Source organism: Astatotilapia calliptera, chromosome 2 (genome assembly GCF_964374335.1).
Source record: "Astatotilapia calliptera chromosome 2, fAstCal68.1, whole genome shotgun sequence".
Taxonomy (NCBI): domain Eukaryota; kingdom Metazoa; phylum Chordata; class Actinopteri; order Cichliformes; family Cichlidae; genus Astatotilapia; species Astatotilapia calliptera.
The window spans coordinates 8,165,394-8,183,257 of record NC_137423.1 but is presented as its reverse complement, the minus strand read 5'-3'; the positions used below and the strand labels follow the sequence as shown (position 1 = coordinate 8,183,257).

Genomic DNA, 17,864 nt, shown 5'->3' with positions numbered 1-17,864 from the left:
GTTTATTTCTTCTGTTGTTTCTTTCAGGTATAATGCACGGTGTTAGTAACGACTCATAAACACTTTGGGTTTTATGCTTTTATGAGAAGAGATTCTTCGACAGGTAACAAGCAGCCAGGTGTTTCGAGATCTGCACAGTTGATAATGCACAGCTACTTTTATCACTTGTTACTACAACTAAACAGTACTTTGCTCTTTCACATGTGGCCCCAGACTTTCTCTCTGGGGCTGCACAATAAAGAACTGTGTCTCCTCACAGATGTAATCTCATGTGCAGGAGACAAAACAAACACACAGAGGTGAAATCCAAGTGATCTAATCACCACACAGACTACTGTTCCATCACATCGTCCTCTTAAAAGAACCATCTGCTTGTGGCGTGTCACAACATTGCCTTGAATTGGTGTATGAAAAGGTGGTGCAGCGAGATTGGTTGCATGTTGCAGCAGCTCCGGTTATCTCGTGGCTGTGGGTTGTTTTTTTTTTAATCTGACTTCAAGCTTCTACGTTTGTGGCATCTATTATTTTGTCAGGCTGTTTAAAAAGAATATCTAGATGTGTGATTGTCTCTCCTCTTGTGCTATCAAACAAGTGTTTGATCGGAATGTGGAGAGGAAAAGAAAGTGTGCGTGTGATACAAAGAAAGAACACAAGGAGGGAGAAGTGTAGGAATTTGACAAAGTATGACAACCTTGATTCGCAGTCAGTGTGACAAGATATTTTAACTTTTTTAAATCAAACACAGAGAAACGCTGAAGGCCAGAAATGTTGGACATCAACTTATGAATTAAAAGAATGGCTTGTTTCAAGAGCCGTCCTCATGTCATCATTGTGTCATCTCACTTTTATATGTTGAAGGTAAAAATGCTTCTGGAAAAGATACGACCCGATTTTAAGCCTCTCCTCTCCTCTAGATGCATTTTAGGAACTGATACATTCCTCAACATGCCATACTAAAATTCATTTCCACGTCACGGGCAGGAGGACGGAGGGCAGAGGAGATGTGGAGGCATAATCAGGAAAAGGAGAAAAGCCTATGGAAGTAGCTGCCTCTGTACAGATCAGGCGAGGAGAGGCTCGCTGCCCCGGAGAGGTGAAGGTGCTAGTGTCGGAGCAACAGGGAGATAACCTCTTTGGTCGTCATCTTCTCCCAGGCACTCCAGGTCTGGCACAGAATGATTGCTAACGCTGCAAACACTGACCCAGTGCTTGCGAAAAGACAAAAAAAAAAACATCCAAAAACCTTGTGTATATTATGTAAGTAATGAAACAATGGTGAAGTACACTTATTTTTCTTGTGTATGATTCTCAGAGACCAGAGATTTCTCTGGCCTCGAACCAGAGATTGTGCTATGTCTCTAAATTCGCTAGGTTTTTTCTCTCTCTACAAGCTGGCCTTAATAATTCAGGCTGAAACCAGCCCTGGCTGCACCACCATTAGTTTAGTCAGGGAAACAATTTCTGATGGATGTCCAACAGACAAATTGCTGAGCTCTACTGTATAAACTGTACTGTTTCTCGTTTTGACACAGATTTTCCATCAGAGCTGTATTTAGTATGAAGACAGAGGTCTGTTCACTCCACTGTGTGGGAGTCCATCTCCACCACATGTGCTCATATAACACTTAAAGCTGCAGAAAATGATTCCAAGGTGGTACGGCTTAAAATAATTGTGCTGCTGCATGCTGAGGAGTTAAAACTCAGACAGAGTTTCGTGCTCATATCTCTTAGTTGTTGATTACCACCTGTGGTTTTAATGTACTGCATGTTTACATTGCTTTGCATAGATCTGCGTTCAGCTGTATTCTCCATTCACTCAGGTCCTGCAGTTCAAACACAGTTTCCTGTATTCTCTTTGGGCATTCACAGTCCAAAGAGGCCTCAGAAATAGAAACAGCATAGCCTGCAATTATACTATCTAAGGCATTGAAATATGGATCACAGAGATGGGTGAGACCAATTGCAATCTGCATAAATAGACATGAAAGAGTAATGACTCACCCACACCACGCTCATTAGCCTACCAAAGCTTAGTCTTAATTCAAGAGTATTTTACTGTCTAACACCCAACTTTGGCAAAAGCCTCTTGCATGGACTGATTTTACTTGAAATGCAGCTGCTCCACAATCAGAAATAGTTGTTTATTTGGAGTAAACAGAAGAACTGACGCAGCATAGATGAGGATAAGAGTGCTTTTTTTAACATAAATATTGACATTGTATTTATTTCTTTTGTTTTTCTGCTACAACCAGCAAGTTATCCTATCCTGTCAACCTGCCTCCACTCCACTCAGCACAGTCTAAGTCTAAAAGCTGTGGGGTTGTTAGGACTGTCTGTACCCACATCGTCCCAGGTGATTCAAAAGGCCTTTGTCACCATCACAGTGCATTACCATGCTGCAGGATTCACATGAGTCACAAGAAAAAGCTGTCTGTGACAAAAAAATAAAAATACTGACGTCAAGCCAAAATGATGAACTCAAAATTCTGACTCATATCAAAAATACAAAATAAAAATGGTATTTTTATTATAACCACGAGTCACACGACGGAATGGTTCTCCCACGTCGCCTAGAAAATAAGCTCTTTTTGTATTCCACACCAACGCCATCTCCTTGGTAGGTCACATAGTGGAGAAAGGACACATCACGGCAGACCCAGGAAAGATCTAGGTGGTTTTGGACTGGCCCACACCGACCTCCAGGAGGCACTTTCACCACTTCCTGGGGTTTGCCAATTTTTTGGATTCAAAGTTATGGCAAAGTTGCTCTTCCACTCATTACTTTGACTTCTTCCAAGGTACCATTCTTGTGGAACGAAGCTGCCCAGAAAGCTTTCAACACTCTTAAGGACCAGCTCACCACTGTACCAGCCTGACACTACCCAACAGTTTGTTGTGGAGGTGGATGCTTCAAATTCCAGGTTTGGGGCCCTTTCATCCCTGGTAGCATATCTCCTTGGACTTCATCACTGGCCTCCCACAGTCTGCAGATAATACCATCATTCTAACCATTGTTGACTGCTTCTCCAAAGCACCTCAATTCATGGCTCTTCCCAAGCTTCTGTCTGCCTTGGAGACAGCCCAACTCATCACTAACCAAATGTTTCGTGAGAGATGAACCAAGAGCTGTAAAGAGCTGGGCTAAATATGCTCACAATTCTCACACCTCATCAGCTACTGGTCTCTCACCTTGTGAATCATCCTTGGGATATCAGCCATGCACTAAAGAGCAGAACAAGCAGCTGGCTTAAAAGTCTCTCCAAGCTTCATTGGACCTTTTGAAATCGACTCCCTTATCAACCCAGTTTCTGTTCATCTAAAACGGTTGTGGAATATTCGCATCCATAATGTCTTCCATGTCTCCCGGCTGAAACCCTAGCCCGTTGTTCCAGCCAGCCTGAGTATTGTCTAACCGCGGCAGTCTTCACCTCACCTCTCTGTAAGTCTGTTTCTGTTAACTCTATGAAGGTTTCTAATGTGCCTCATCCTGTGCCTAGGAAAGTGGTGTTCCGAGAGATTCTGTTCGGGAGACTTGGGAAGGATCGGGGACTTGGATTCACTGAAACTCCCTTCCATTGGATTTTGTACATAGTGCTTTCTGTCTGTATTGTGTGTTTAACCTCTTCATATTTCCTCTATAGTACAGTTTCACCTCCCATTGTAAAATTCATCTGCTCTACAGTCGATACACTTTTCCATAATTGTGACTGGTCATTGTTAGTAACAGGTTCACTAGAAGGACAAGAAAACAAAAGGACAAGAAGACAAAGTTGTGTCTCCCAGCAATCTTGAGATGATTGCACTTTCCCCAGCTATTTCCACCCTGCCCTAACTACTCTTCTATGTATCCTGTATATCACAGTCTCCCTTTGTAGTTTGTCAGGTTGTTGGTTTGTCCCTTTCTCATGTGTGTTTTGCTTCTTGGTCTTATGTTATTTATTTATGTCAGTTTTTGTATTAATATTTCTGTATGTACTGTAGAAAACCTCAAAGTCTTTGGATCTTTGCACCAAGAAACATTACTAATATGTTGCTGGAATATTTGTCTACGCAGTCTTTGATACACACAACTTGATAAGGTTTCCGAAAGAGACTCAGGCGCAGGCCAGGGTATTCCTTTAAGCGAAGAACAGTGCGTTTATTTACAGTGAACACATTCACCAAGTGGCTATATACAACGTGCAGGGGAAACGGGTCCGGGTCGCCAGGGTCCGTGGGAAACAGGGTTGGGAGAAGGGTGCTCCACACTTTCTGTACAAATGTTCCTCCTCAATCACTCCTCTCAGAATCGGGTTCCAAAAAAACGATCTAAACACAAAATATCGGGTTAGCGGGATAATTACAAAAGATTCTCAAAATACAGGTTGGCAGATACACAAGTTTAACTGAGCTCACGATCCAGCGAAGACTAGTGCAGACTCGCCATCTAAGTAGTGCAGTAATCAGCTGGGATCAGCGGCCGGTGCGGTGATGAGCAGGTGTGTGGGCCAGCAGCGGGAGCCCGCAATGAGCGTCGCCGCAGCGAGAGAGAGAATGAGAGAGAGCAAACAAACCACAAACATATTGCCCAATAGAGGATCGACCAGCGGGGCACAGGGACCATGACACAACTTTTGTGAAGTGTTTCTGGTATCAAATTCAAAAATAGCTTATATTAAAATTAAAAAAGAAAAGAAAAGTGTTTTTCCAAAATAAATATAGGCTGAAAATCATTTACATGTGTCCCAACTTTTTGGTAAACTGGGCTATACTTACATTGCACTCAAATTAAAAGTGCATGCAAAATCGCCATCAGTATATGAAATGTGCACACAGGCCAATTTTCTTGTCACCACTCTCTGTGTGTTAGTGGATCAAAATCATCCTCCATTTGCCATCAGCCTGCTGCCATGCTCCAATTCACTAAAAAAGGAAATACATATGCCTAAAGGTGTATCGTGGACAAAGCAGATGAATAGTGTCTGAGGTGGAAGACAGGAAAGGAGCACATTCTGAGGAGATTTCTTGAAAGTGATGATGGTATAATAATGTTGTTGGCTAAAATTGCCAAGATGGTGAATATCATGTCCCCAGAGACCAGGCCAGAAGAGAATAACAGACCAGGAGAAAAACAAATGTAACCTACGTTAGCCCAAGATGAGAGTCACTTCAGTTGCTGAACAGACATTAAAAATTGGGATATTAAACCAGGGTTTTTTGTATGTTAAGCTTTTAGAAATTATAAGCTTTTAAGAAATGTTAATACACCATGGTTTCAACTTTCAACTGCAAATGTGTTAGTAATTTACTAATAAATTCAAATAAAGAAAGCATTGCTGACTTCTGGAGTTTTGTTTAAAATATTTGCATAGACTTTTACAGTATAGATTTGTGAATGAGCCCCAATAATGGACAAAGAAATGATCAATACCTGCTCAGTTTGTAAAGACATAATATATATATTTACATATGTTTAAAAAAATGACAACAAAAACAGTAATCCCAATAGCTGCTTTTTATACATGCTGAGCCTCAGCACTGCACAGATTGAGGTTAAACCCTGCTGCACTGAGCAGTCAGTGAATGAAAAAGCAGCTGCTGGTGCGTCACATCAGCTTGATCTGCATGAGTTAACCCCAGTCTGCAGCCCCGTCTCTATAATGGAGGCTGTCAGCTGGCAGATCTGGCCTGTTCCTAGCAAACCACACCTTCTTTCCACACATTATTTACATCTCTATGACTGCTCCGGTAAAAAAAAAGAAGAAATCTTTCTCCTCTACAACAGCCTTTCAAGGTTAGAGAAAAAGTCTGTGGCATTTTTGTGTAAGATTATGGTCAGATCAGATATTCCTAACATCAGATTTGAATAACTATCTATTTTTTTATCTACAAAAGAAAAAAAATAGAAGAAGATTTATGATCCTGAAGTGCAGGCAATGGTTCATTTCTATGCAAAATTGAAAAATACTGAAATGCTGTTTACGTTGTCGCTATTCAATCTGAAAAGCTATTTTTCTTTAATTTATTTTTTTAAATCACAAACAACAAAGTAATTGCTTTTTCAATCAGCTGATTGAGTCATTAGCTCAATAAATTAACCTTGCGTTGACTACTTTATTAAGTGCACCTTGATAGGACTAGGTTTGGCTCCCTTTTCCCTACAGAGATCCCGTAATTCTTCATGGCATAGATTCAACAAGGTGCTGGAAACATTCCTCAGAGATTTTAGTCTCTGATTTTAGATTATAGACATGATAGCATCACACAGCTGCTGCAGATTTGTTTGATACAAATGCAATTTACCAATGCCCTGGCCTTAAGCTGCTGTAGCCAATCTGCTTCAGTGTTAAATGTATTGTGCATTCAGAGATGCTCTCCTGCATACCTTGGTTGTAACAAGTGGTTATTTGAGTTACTGTCACCTTGAAGTAGTCTGAGGATTCTCCTCTGATTGCTGGCATCAACAAGGTATTTTCACTAAGAGAACAGCCAGTTGCTGCATACCTGGATTCCTTCCTGAAAACTGAAGTAGTTTTCAAACACTCAGAGCAACTTGTCCAGCAGACCATGCCCAATTTAGTTAAATCACCTTTCTTCCCCGACCTGATGGTTATTTCAAGTTACAGCCATGTGATTGGCTAATTAGATTTTGGATTAATGAACAATTGAGCAGGTTTACCTAATGAAGGTGTTCATGTCTTGTGTTTAGTCGCTACCCCAGTAAAGCCAGTGAGCACTAATTTATGGCCAGCAATTAACAATAATGTTCATTTGACTAAATTTAGAAATGGTTAACATCAAAATATTATATGGTTGGAGATTTTTTTAGCACTAAGACATTTATGCAAATGTTCAGGCTTTCCCACAACATTTACTTTGTGTGTTTAATGTTGTTCATTTATCATTATTATATTACTAAACCAAACATACTTGCATCATGTTTGGTTTTGTTTTTTTCTGGTACTTTTTTAACTCCACTCTCTCAGATGCTCATGGCACAGTTTCACAAACTCCTGCTGTCCTTGGACTCTTGACAACCTTTCAGAACCCACCAGATAAACTCCTAGGTTTATGGATCTAAATAAGATGTTTTTCTTCCTGAGAAGTTTCCTGAAGTTTTCACTGGCCACTGATACCATGTGTGCAGAATATCTTATTACATCAATATTGAGTGAATAAAACGTTTTAAGACAGGAAAAATAAGTTTCTTCAGAAGTTTGGAAGGACAACCACCTCAGCCAACTGACAGTTTTCTTCTTTACTCTACACCAATATATATTTATATATATGTGACACACTCACACACAAAACAGACTAAGAATAGATAAAATCAGTTTTTGTCATCATGGAGAAACTCCCAGACAGCTATAGAAGATGCACTGAAGACTTGTTCTGCTGTAGCCAGGAAGTGAATGCCAAGATAAATTTGTTCCCACTTTGTGGCAGACTCGCTGTGAATCTGGTGTGCAGTCCCAGCCTAGAAAATACACATAGCTAGATACATCATTTCAGATTTTTCAGCAGCAGAACCAAAAGAATTACTTTTGGCCTATAAGTGCGTGTGTTCCAAATATCCTTTTGAAAAATGTCGTATCACTTCCCGTTGCCCTACTTATGTCGAGTGGTCCTGAAAAGCAAAGGGACAGAACACTTGTTTTCTCTCTCCAGTGTTTAGGAAAGTATGTCAGAACGTAAACTGTTTTGCAGGAACTGTCTTGACCATCCTCAGCACACTTTCCTTTGTAGCATCAGCCTAGTGGGTTCATGGATTTGCAAAACAAAGATAAGCTGTAAATATAAAAGCACACAAACAGAAAGAGGAAATGAAACATAAACACAAACTTGTATCCAACAAAAAGACTCTCCCTAATCCATAATAAAACCATGCACAAAACGTTGTGCTTGATGAACCAAAGTCAAGAGAAGCAGTCCAAAAAAATCAACATGAAATATTTCTGAGGTCACTTTTCAGCAATTAATTTGTTTTTAGTTGCTATGCACAAAGCTGCTGTTTTATGTTTAGAGGATGTGAGTGCAAAGGATACTCAACTTATACTCAGGAAATGTCTTTGTACAATGGGAAATGACTGGCTAGACTTGATTTCATTTCATTTTAGGGAGGCTTAATGTCACTTTAGCAGTGGATTCAGAAAGACAATTGATTTGCAGTCTGCAGGCAACAATATCAAACTTAACACATTTTTAACTTTGCAAATAAAAAACTGAAGTGGGTGGGCCCATGGAGTTTCCAGATTGTATTTCTGCTTTATTGCTTGAGTGTCTCAAGAACATTGCAGGCCATCTGTGGAAAACTGATTGATTGATTGATTGATTAGACATAACTTATGAAGACAAACACCTGTATACAATCCCCTCAACTCCACCCGCTATCCTCAAAAAGCAACAAAAACAAGTCAATCATGAAACTGTGAAAGTATAGAATCACCAGGACATTTTCTATTATGTTTTCACTTTATTTGAGGATGGAGGTTACTTTTTGTTCCGAGGTAAGGTCGGTAGTGACTCGTCTATCACACAGTGCCCTGCTTTATTGCCTCTTTTAGCCTAAATGGGACCATAATCCACAAAGAGAACATTATGCTGTATCAGTACTGTGTCAAATTAGACTTAAAACAGTTGAACCTATTAGGAAAATGTTTACTGGGGTTATTAATGAAATAAAATGTAGTTTTGTTTTCTAAAAGACTTCTATACCACTGGACAGAGGAATTGCCCCTTGCTGCCCAGCAGAAATAATGCAGATTTCAGGGACTTTACATTTGCTTCACTTTTTAGACACTGCAGGCTCTATTATTTTAATTTTTTTAAGCATTATGATGCATTTCCCTTCTCAGATGAAAACTGTCACTCAAGGTAATCCACAAACTATGATAAGTGAGTTATGTTTCTCATGTGTTGTCCCAATTTCATGCAAAAAAAAAAAGAAGGCTATAAACATAATTTTGTGCACTATAACCATTTAACATTTATTCCACTCATGCTTCTGATTTATAACAACAGATAGTTTTTGACAAGGACATAATGTCACCATTATGACTATTTGCCATCAACATAATTGAAAAAGACACATTTTTCAAGAGAGCATTGGTAAAGTGCAATTCAGTGCGAGTTAACAGAAGCTACAGCATAATTAATTTTAACACATAAGGCTTGGATAAATTAGTCAAGAGTGAAGTGAAGCATAAGACCCGATAATTTGGTATAATTTGTATAACTTAAGGCAGCAGTTTTTGTTTTGTTTTAGTATTTTTGTTTTTGAATCTGCATATGAAGTCCTCACATTCTCCCTGTGTTTTCCATACAACTTAGCGTAATTATCAAAGTGATTTTGACCTTTTGTTTACACACACACACACACACACACACACACACACACACACACACACACACACACACACACATATGTATATATATATATATATATATATATATATATATATATATATATATACACACACACACACACACACACACACACACACACACACACACACACACACACATTCAGGAAGCAAAACTGATTGCTAAATTTACTTCTGATGAATAAACATAGTTTCTAGGAGACACAATAGTGCTTAAAAATAACTCAGAAGATAACTGCAGCATACTTTGGATTTAAAAACATACATACTTAGTTGACAAGGAGCAAAGGTGGTGATATCAGTCACACTGAAACTCCAGAGTATTGCATGTGGTCTGATTAGCCCTTGCAGTCCTGCATTAGGCATTTGTATTCCTTATATAACTGTATTATGTAAATAAATAGCTGTTGGTGAGATGACGTGTTTGCTCAGCGGGCTTGTATGAATGACAAGGCCTCCACACCCACACTTGTTTACTGGATGAGATGGTTTGGTGGTTATTATAACAAATCATTAATAGCTGTGGGAGTTTTGAGCATCGTTCATTTTCTCAGGCTTTCTGTCTGTTCCTCGTTGTGTTTCACGAACACAAACATGCACAAAAATGTCGTTAATTGAGAAAGCTGGAGTTAGTTTGATTGGCAGTGAAAGAAAGGAAGAGTGGGAGCGAGGAAGAGAGAGTGAGACAGCAGCAGAGTATTCTCCCAGTTTGCTGCGTAAGGCCCGGGTGAAAACCTAATTACTTCTGTCTGTGGGAGATGGACGCGTTTGGCTCGTCAGCAGAGAGCAGCCGGAGATTTAGGGGCTTCGGTGGCGCTCTGCGGCATGGCCGCAGGGCATTCTGGGAAAGCTGCACCTGTCAGAGGACCACTGACAGCTTGTCCTGCTCTTGTTATACAGCCAAGCGTGATCCCTCCCATTAGCAGGCCAATGACACAGTTGACTTGATGTCTACGGGAGGGCAGGGGAGCTGAGGGGAAGGCTCTTTACCAGCCATAATGATCCTGTTTGGTGCATTAAAACTGTTGCTATGACCTGGTTTACACTGCCAGCTATCACACAGCAACAAGATCTCTTAAAGCTACAGTGATATCTTTATACAGTGGAAAATATTATTAGGTAATGTGAAGGGGGTCACTCCTTACCTCATAGTATCACCCCAACAGAGCACTTTGCTCTCAGACTACTGGTTTAATTGTTGTTCCTACAATATTTAACAGTGTACCTTTCTTGCCACTCTGCTGGAGACTTCTTCCTCTTAAAAAGGGAGTTCTTGCCTCCCACAGTCTCCAAGTGCTTTCTCGCAGAGGATCGCCTGATTGTTATCATTCTCTCCACGAAATTGTTCACCTAATCATACAAAGCACTTTGAGATAGATTTTGTTGTGAATTGGCACTATATATAAAACTGTGGCAAAATTTCAAGAGCAGAAAGATGATTTCAACAGTCTAGACGGCTGTAAAATTAGTTCGATTTGTTGTTGGTATTAGCAGTAGCAGATGGTTGTAATTAATGTATTTTTCCATTAATAAATGATTATCACGGGTCATATACATGGATATGTAGGTTTATCATCTGAACACTCAGTAGAGGTTTAAAAGCATTGGTTTGTATTCCCTGAAGAAAATCAGATCACGTAAGTCCAGCAGCCCTTGAGCAAACCATTTCCCACTAACTGCTCCAGTGAAGCAGCTCAATGTCCAGCAGCTCAGCGGGCTGTGTTTTCTATCAGCTCTCTGCCTGCCTGCAGCTACTTGGACAGGTCATTTCTATAAACAAGAATTTGTCCTTTTGTTAAGTGCACCGTTAAATACATTTTTTAGAAAAAAATATTGATTTGTGTCTCTTGCCAGCTCCTCGCTCCGCTCAGGGCAGCAGGAAGCATCTGCTTGGGTACAGAAATTGTCTGTGCATCAGGAATGTGTAAGTGTAGCACATTAATTCTGGATAGATAATATTATTCGCCATTAGAAGTTAAAAAAAATTCAAAAGAGGGTGGAGATGGTCATCTGGAAATTCCCAGCTCTCTGCATGTCTTTCCATTCAGCCTGCCGAGTTTGGGAATGACCCAATTGTACAAACAGCAGGAGACTGTTTTTACACTAAGACAGCTGATTCCAGAAACGCCTCCTGACTCCACGGGTCACCCGCTGCTCTGTTTGTTGTGACAGCAGAGAGCTCCATAAGTCATGTTTCATCGCATGTGTGCTTGTGTGTGTCTGTGTATGCCTGTGCATGTGTGTAGGTGGGTCTGATTTATAAAAAGATGGTGTTTCATGCGTTCCTTTTCCCCTTTTTGTCGCTTTACATTAGCCAGTTAAACATTCCTCAGCTGGTCTTATCTGCCAATGAGTCTGTTCTCCCACCGAAATACTTGACATTCTCAGACAGACCTTCCTTCTTCGAATTATGGAGGGTAGACTGATTAATGGCAGCCCACAGCAAACAGACTGCCATGTGAAATATGATGGTTATGTCATCCAGTGATATTTTTGGTTATTTAATGTCTCTAGAAAAAAAAGAAAGAAAAAGAAAATATTTTTCTATTGGTGCCATGTGGCTAAACAATTGTGCACCAAGGTTCTAAAATGTAATGAAAATTGCATATTTGTGTATTTTTTTTTTAATGTTTTCATTCTCTTATTGACATAATTTGTGCGATGTAACTGAAACTAGTTGTCAGATTCCCCTTTAAGGCTTTTACCAGCTTTGTTTTCTGCAGTTTCTCAGTCATAAAGTCATTATGTTGTTATCTTTTCCTTTTTGTTCACAGTCTGCTGAGTTACGGATTGTAGGATGGCGATTGCTCGTACTGTCACACTGACGTCTCATGCCTCTTGCGATGCAGTGATATAATAGAGGCATTATAAATCAGCCCACATACTTCACATACCACTAGGATGTGGTGGAGTGCTGGCAAAATGCTGGCTTCATTTCTTATGTATCACCATTTTAATACTTGTGACGGAGGACTCCTACATTCAGATGACCTCTCACTCTGCACTCATGTGACAAAGTGTCATCAGACAGACAAAAGCATGAATCCAAGTACGAATGCCATTCATTGGTATTATAGTTCCATTATACAATATAAAACACATTACTCGTAAGCAAATGTATTAGGATAAATTTTATTAAAATGTTACTGAAAACAGCTGTTCACATGAGTTAAGTGGTGCATTAGAGCAACAATGCAACAAGGATATTTTCATTTAATCTGTTTTGCTGATTTATTTTGAGTTGTCAATTTAATGCAAGTAATTTTAATGTGGGCTTTTGTTGATGACATTTTGAATTAAGTGACATTTCATTTTTGCAAATGAAACAAGAAATGTGAACAGACCTTTTCTAGCAGCAATATGAGCATGAATTAAAAGCCTTTTTTGTCACGGTTTCCCTTTATTTAGTTGCACTGTGATGTTATGGCAACTGTTGATTCAGAAATCTATAAATACCACGTACTTCAGTATAAAGACTCCATCAACAAGGCCAAACAAAGCTTCTCCTCTGGTATTATCAGTTCTTATGAGGGTAATGCAAGGACTCTGTTTTCAGTTCTCAACAAACTAATTCAACCCCCCAATGCTTTACCACCGCACTTCTATTCCTCTGAAACCTGCAACTCCTTGATGCTGTTCTGGACTACGAAAATCAATAACTTCCACCAGCAACTCAGATCAAATGTTGTATGTATGCCCTCTACAGAACCTTTTCTCCTTTTTGAGACGTTTTCCACTTTTCATCTTCCTGATTTATCCGATATTTCCGAGTTCATATGTAAATCAAAGCCTGCCACATGTCATCTTGACCCCATGCCCACGGGGCTTGTGAAATCCTGCCTCTCTTCTTTACTCCCACTCATCTCTGCTATCATTCACTCTTCTCTCACCACCGGTATCGTTCCCTCCTTATTCAAGACTGATCTAGTCTCTCCTATACTGAAAAAACCTTCTTTAGATCCTAACAACTTTAACAACCTCCATCCGATTTCCAATTTACCCTTCATTTCTAATATACTCGAAAAAGTGGTTGCAGCTCAACTTCATTTACACCTGGTTAATAATAACATCTATGAGAGATTTCAATCTGGTTTTCGCTCATGTCACAGTACAGAAACTGCTTTACTTAAAGTCACTAACGATCTTCTGATCGGAGCTGACTCTGGTCTTCTCACCATTCTCGTCCTTTTAGATCTGAGTTCAGCCTTCGACACCATTTCTCACTCTGTACTTCTAAGCAGACTTTCCTTTCTCGGCATCTCTGACACACCCCTCGCCTGGTTTCAATCATATCTCCTCGACCGTTCCCAGTTTATTCAACTAAGATCATTCCGCTCTCGTCTATTCACCGTCACCTCTGGTGTACCTCAAGGCTCAGTTTTAGGCCCTCTTCTCTTCATAATATACATCCTCCCTCTAGGTACCATTTTCTGCAAATTTGATCTTCAGTTTCGCTGTTTTGCTGATGACACCCAGTTATATCTCTCTTGCAAACCTGATTCCTCCCTCCCACCTTCCTCCCTTTCAAAATGTCTATCCGAGTTAAAATCCTGGTTTACCTCTAATTTTCTAAAGCTCAATGAGGATAAAACTGAGATCCTCCTTATTGGCACCAAATCCAACCTTCTGAAGGCAAACCATTTCTTACTCGATAACTCCACAGTTTTCCCTTCTCCTCAGGTTAAGAGCCTTGGTGTCATCCTAGACAGTTCACTTTCCTATAAATCTCACATCAATAATCTCACCCGTTCTGCCTACTCCCATCTACGCAACATTAACAGATTGCTTCCTTCTCTTTCCACCCAGTCTACGTCCATTGTTGTCCACAGTCTTGTTACCTCCCGTATTGACTACTGCAATTCTCTTCTCCATGGTCTCCCCCATAAATCCCTCCATAAGCTTCAAATGGTTCAGAACTCTGCTGCTCGTATTATCACCAGAACCCCCTCCTACCAGCACATCACCCCTGTTCTTCAGGAACTTCACTGGCTCCCTGTGAAATTCCGGATAATTTTCAAACTTCTTCTGCTCACCTTCAAGGCCATTCATAACCTCGCTCCTCCTTACCTTTCTGACCTGTTAACCACTACCTGTTCTGCCCGTTCACTTCGATCTTCTTCTTCTATCCAGCTTGCTGTGCCTTCCTTCTGCCTCACCACCATGGGAAGCAGAGCTTTCAGCTGATCTGCTCCCAGGCTGTGGAACTCTCTGCCCCCAGAAATAAGAAACATTGGTTCTCTATCTTGTGCTTTTGTTTTATTGTTCTTATTCTGCCATTATTTTACTAAGTGTTTTATCCTATTGTAAAGTGTCCTTGGGTGACTTGAAAGGCGCTCATAAATAAAATGTATTATTATTATTATTATTATTATTATGGCAGTTTGTGTTTTCATCCAAGTTTTCCTAAAGCAAACCGATTAATTTTGATCCCTAAAACTAAGTAAAGCAAAATGAAACTAAAGGGTTGGAAACCAAGCAGCCTGGGCACCAGTACCAGCTGTGACCTATTCCTCTACCACCCCTACTGGACATAAACAAGAAACACTTCTAAATGTCAAAGAAGCTAAAGGACACTGGGTGCATATCTCAGAGGCAACAGTGACACTGACACAATGGCATGGTAATTTGATATTCTCATAATAAGTCACATCAGGTCCAATCGTTTTTACTTATACACATTTAAAAACAACAGGGGCTGACCCAGAGCACTTTCCAAATGTATACAAAACCTAAAAAGGAAAACAGCTGAAAGGGGAAAAAAGAAAAAAAAGAAAATTGACATAAAACTGGAACAGATACGCAGTAAAAATATAATGTATTATGGCACTTGCTGTGGCAGAGCTCCTTTGCCTTTTTGTGCTTTTAACCCTGTCTGTTTTGTATGCTGATTAGTATGTTCCACATTTTGATTTCCATCATGGATCCTTCGACTTTGTTCAGCTTTCCACCATCGCAGATTGGACTGGTGTTCCAGTCAGGCTCCAGCGCTAATTACAGCAGCTGGCTTAAAAGGGCTGTGATTTAGAGAGAGCAGTCTGCCCCGTGTCTCATTCTTGTTTGTTGCTAGTAGTAGTTGTTGCTTGTTGCCTGGCGCGTTGGTTCAAATTAAATGCACCTTTGTGGGCTTTGTGCTCCACATGACACGTAACACATTTGCTTAGTTGATTTCTGGTTCTGTTTGAGAGACTGGCCTCAAAATGCAGACCTGAGTCGCATATCTTTCACATCGCACACAGATTCCACTCTGTACACAGAGATTAGGTTTAACAGTGTTATAGCCGTTGTCTTTTTGCTTTGTTAGAACACATAGTAAGGAGCACATGATTAATTATATTCTTCTGAATGGTCAACTGTTGGAGGGGACTTTATGTGGGATGGCAGACTCTTCCAGAGCCTGTGCACATTAACAGAGAAAGGTTTCTCAGTTATTGGGGGAACTGATGTGAATTATTGGGAGAATGACCTCAGTGATCTGCAGGCAAAATATCATTTATTATAGTCATGTGAAAAAGAGCTTACACATGACTCTATGTGAAAAACTAAGCACAGACCAGTAGCTTCAGTAGCTTGTAGAAGCAAATTTGGCTGCAATAACTTGAAGAAGTCATTTTTCCTATGACTTCATCAGTCTCTAATCTGATATACAAAGGCGATCATAAGCAATTCATTGACTGCAAGGCACCCAGGTCCAAATCAGCTCCCCTCCACCACCATGCTTAACAGTTAGTATGAAGTATTTGTGCTGATATGTTGAGTTTAGTTTTAACTAACCTGTTCTGTCATTAACATGGTAACATGAGAACTGAGGAGTCTGAGATGTAGGTTTGGGGTTTTTTAGTTTCTTTAAGCATTGCACATCCTTGCACAGTAAGGGGAATTTGCTGGGATGCTCACTCATGGGAAAATTGCACCATTGTGTTAACATATACCATCAAACTGCCAAAACCTCTGCTTTTATAACATATATATCAAGTGCAATTCGTTAGCAGCACCTGAGTTACATGCTTAATTCCTATGGAAGTGTGTACTTTTTTCATATAGTTTTTCATAGAACTGCATATAGTCCTGTGGAAACCTTTTTGTATCACATGAACATCGATGATAAAATTGATATGATGTGGAGTGAGTGAATGCCTGGAAGTTTAAAAACGAATATTAGTTGTTTAAAATCTACTCTATATTACACTGTTAGCTAGTAAATCTTGAGGAAAGGAGTAGAATTTAATGGCTATGTTTTGAAGTATTTGCAGTCGACAAAGAGTGCAGCAATATACAGGGAGTTGCAGTATTTCATTCAATGGCAGCAGGTTAGTTGACTTATATATGATACCAAGAGGGAACTTAGATTCACAGCCCCAAATGCCATGCCTTGATGAAATTGCGATGAAATCACTGTACATAACAGAAGAATATAAAAACTTTGATTTTGACCTTGCAGCCATTCCCAAGTATGAAGGTGTTATGTGGCAGAGAATGAGAGCTCAGTGCAGTTCCTTCAATGCATGAATCATTCTCAAATGTAGATGGTCCAAGATGGATAAAGTTTTCTTTCAGTGAAAAATTTCTTTTGTACTTACAGAATTTGATGTTCAGCTTGCTTGTGGTTTGCTTTGATTCATGGTATTTGGGCTTGCTTTGATTTACTTGTTCAATTTGTTCAAAAGATAAATAGGCCTTTATAAGGTCATATTAATCCAATCTAAAGAAGAAATTGAGGGTGTGATTTGAGGAACACCTTGTTGTTCCATTGCTCATGGAGACCTACTTTTTAGATGTGGGGGGTTTAACAGCTTCACCATCACTGCTCACATCCTCTCTCCCTCCTGCTTTCCCTGTTCTGATATAAGGTTCACAGGCCATATGTCCTGGTTTCGCTTCCTGCACAAACACACAGACTCACACTTGACATGTACGACACACACACAATTCACTCACACACTCGCACGCATGCACGCATGCATACCTATCACCCACAGGTCTCCAGAATACTTCACCAGATGGTGCTGAGGAACACGATGGATTTTCACTCCGCAGACTGCTCACTCACTCTGACTTCCATGTTTTCTAGCACATTTGTGAGCTATTTCATAATAGCAGATTCAAATGAAAGGGTGAAATGGAAGAGGGAAGATTAATAACAAAGAAAACATTATGGAAATATACTTAAAATATTTATCTAAAAGTAAAATGTAAGAAATTTGCACTCAAGTTCTACAATGGCAGATTAATGGTTACTTTGGACATACAATATTTTATATGTTGTACAAAAATGTATTGTGCATTTCTTTTACACAGTGACAATAGATATAATGTAATGGCTCAATCCCACGACAATTAAAATAGGCAATCTTTTCAAGACTAGGAAGAAAGGATGGTTGCCTGGTAATTACACAAAATTCTTTGGGAACCAAATATAAATGAGGTTGAATGTGAAGGAGATAAACATCACAATTAAATTTATAAATGAATGTGTTAACTGGAAAACACACATTACTTTGTTTA

General features: G+C 39.7%; 1 long non-coding RNA gene across 1 annotated transcript; it reads right to left on the bottom strand.

Moving 5' to 3' along the window:
• Positions 1-417: 417 nt before the first annotated feature.
• On the bottom strand, positions 418-17,478 carry LOC145430282 (uncharacterized). Its single transcript, XR_013910752.1, has 2 exons — positions 17,326-17,478; positions 418-7,767 (listed from the first exon to the last, which is right to left on the bottom strand). It is a non-coding gene; the product is annotated as an uncharacterized LOC145430282 (long non-coding RNA).
• Positions 17,479-17,864: the final 386 nt, after the last annotated feature.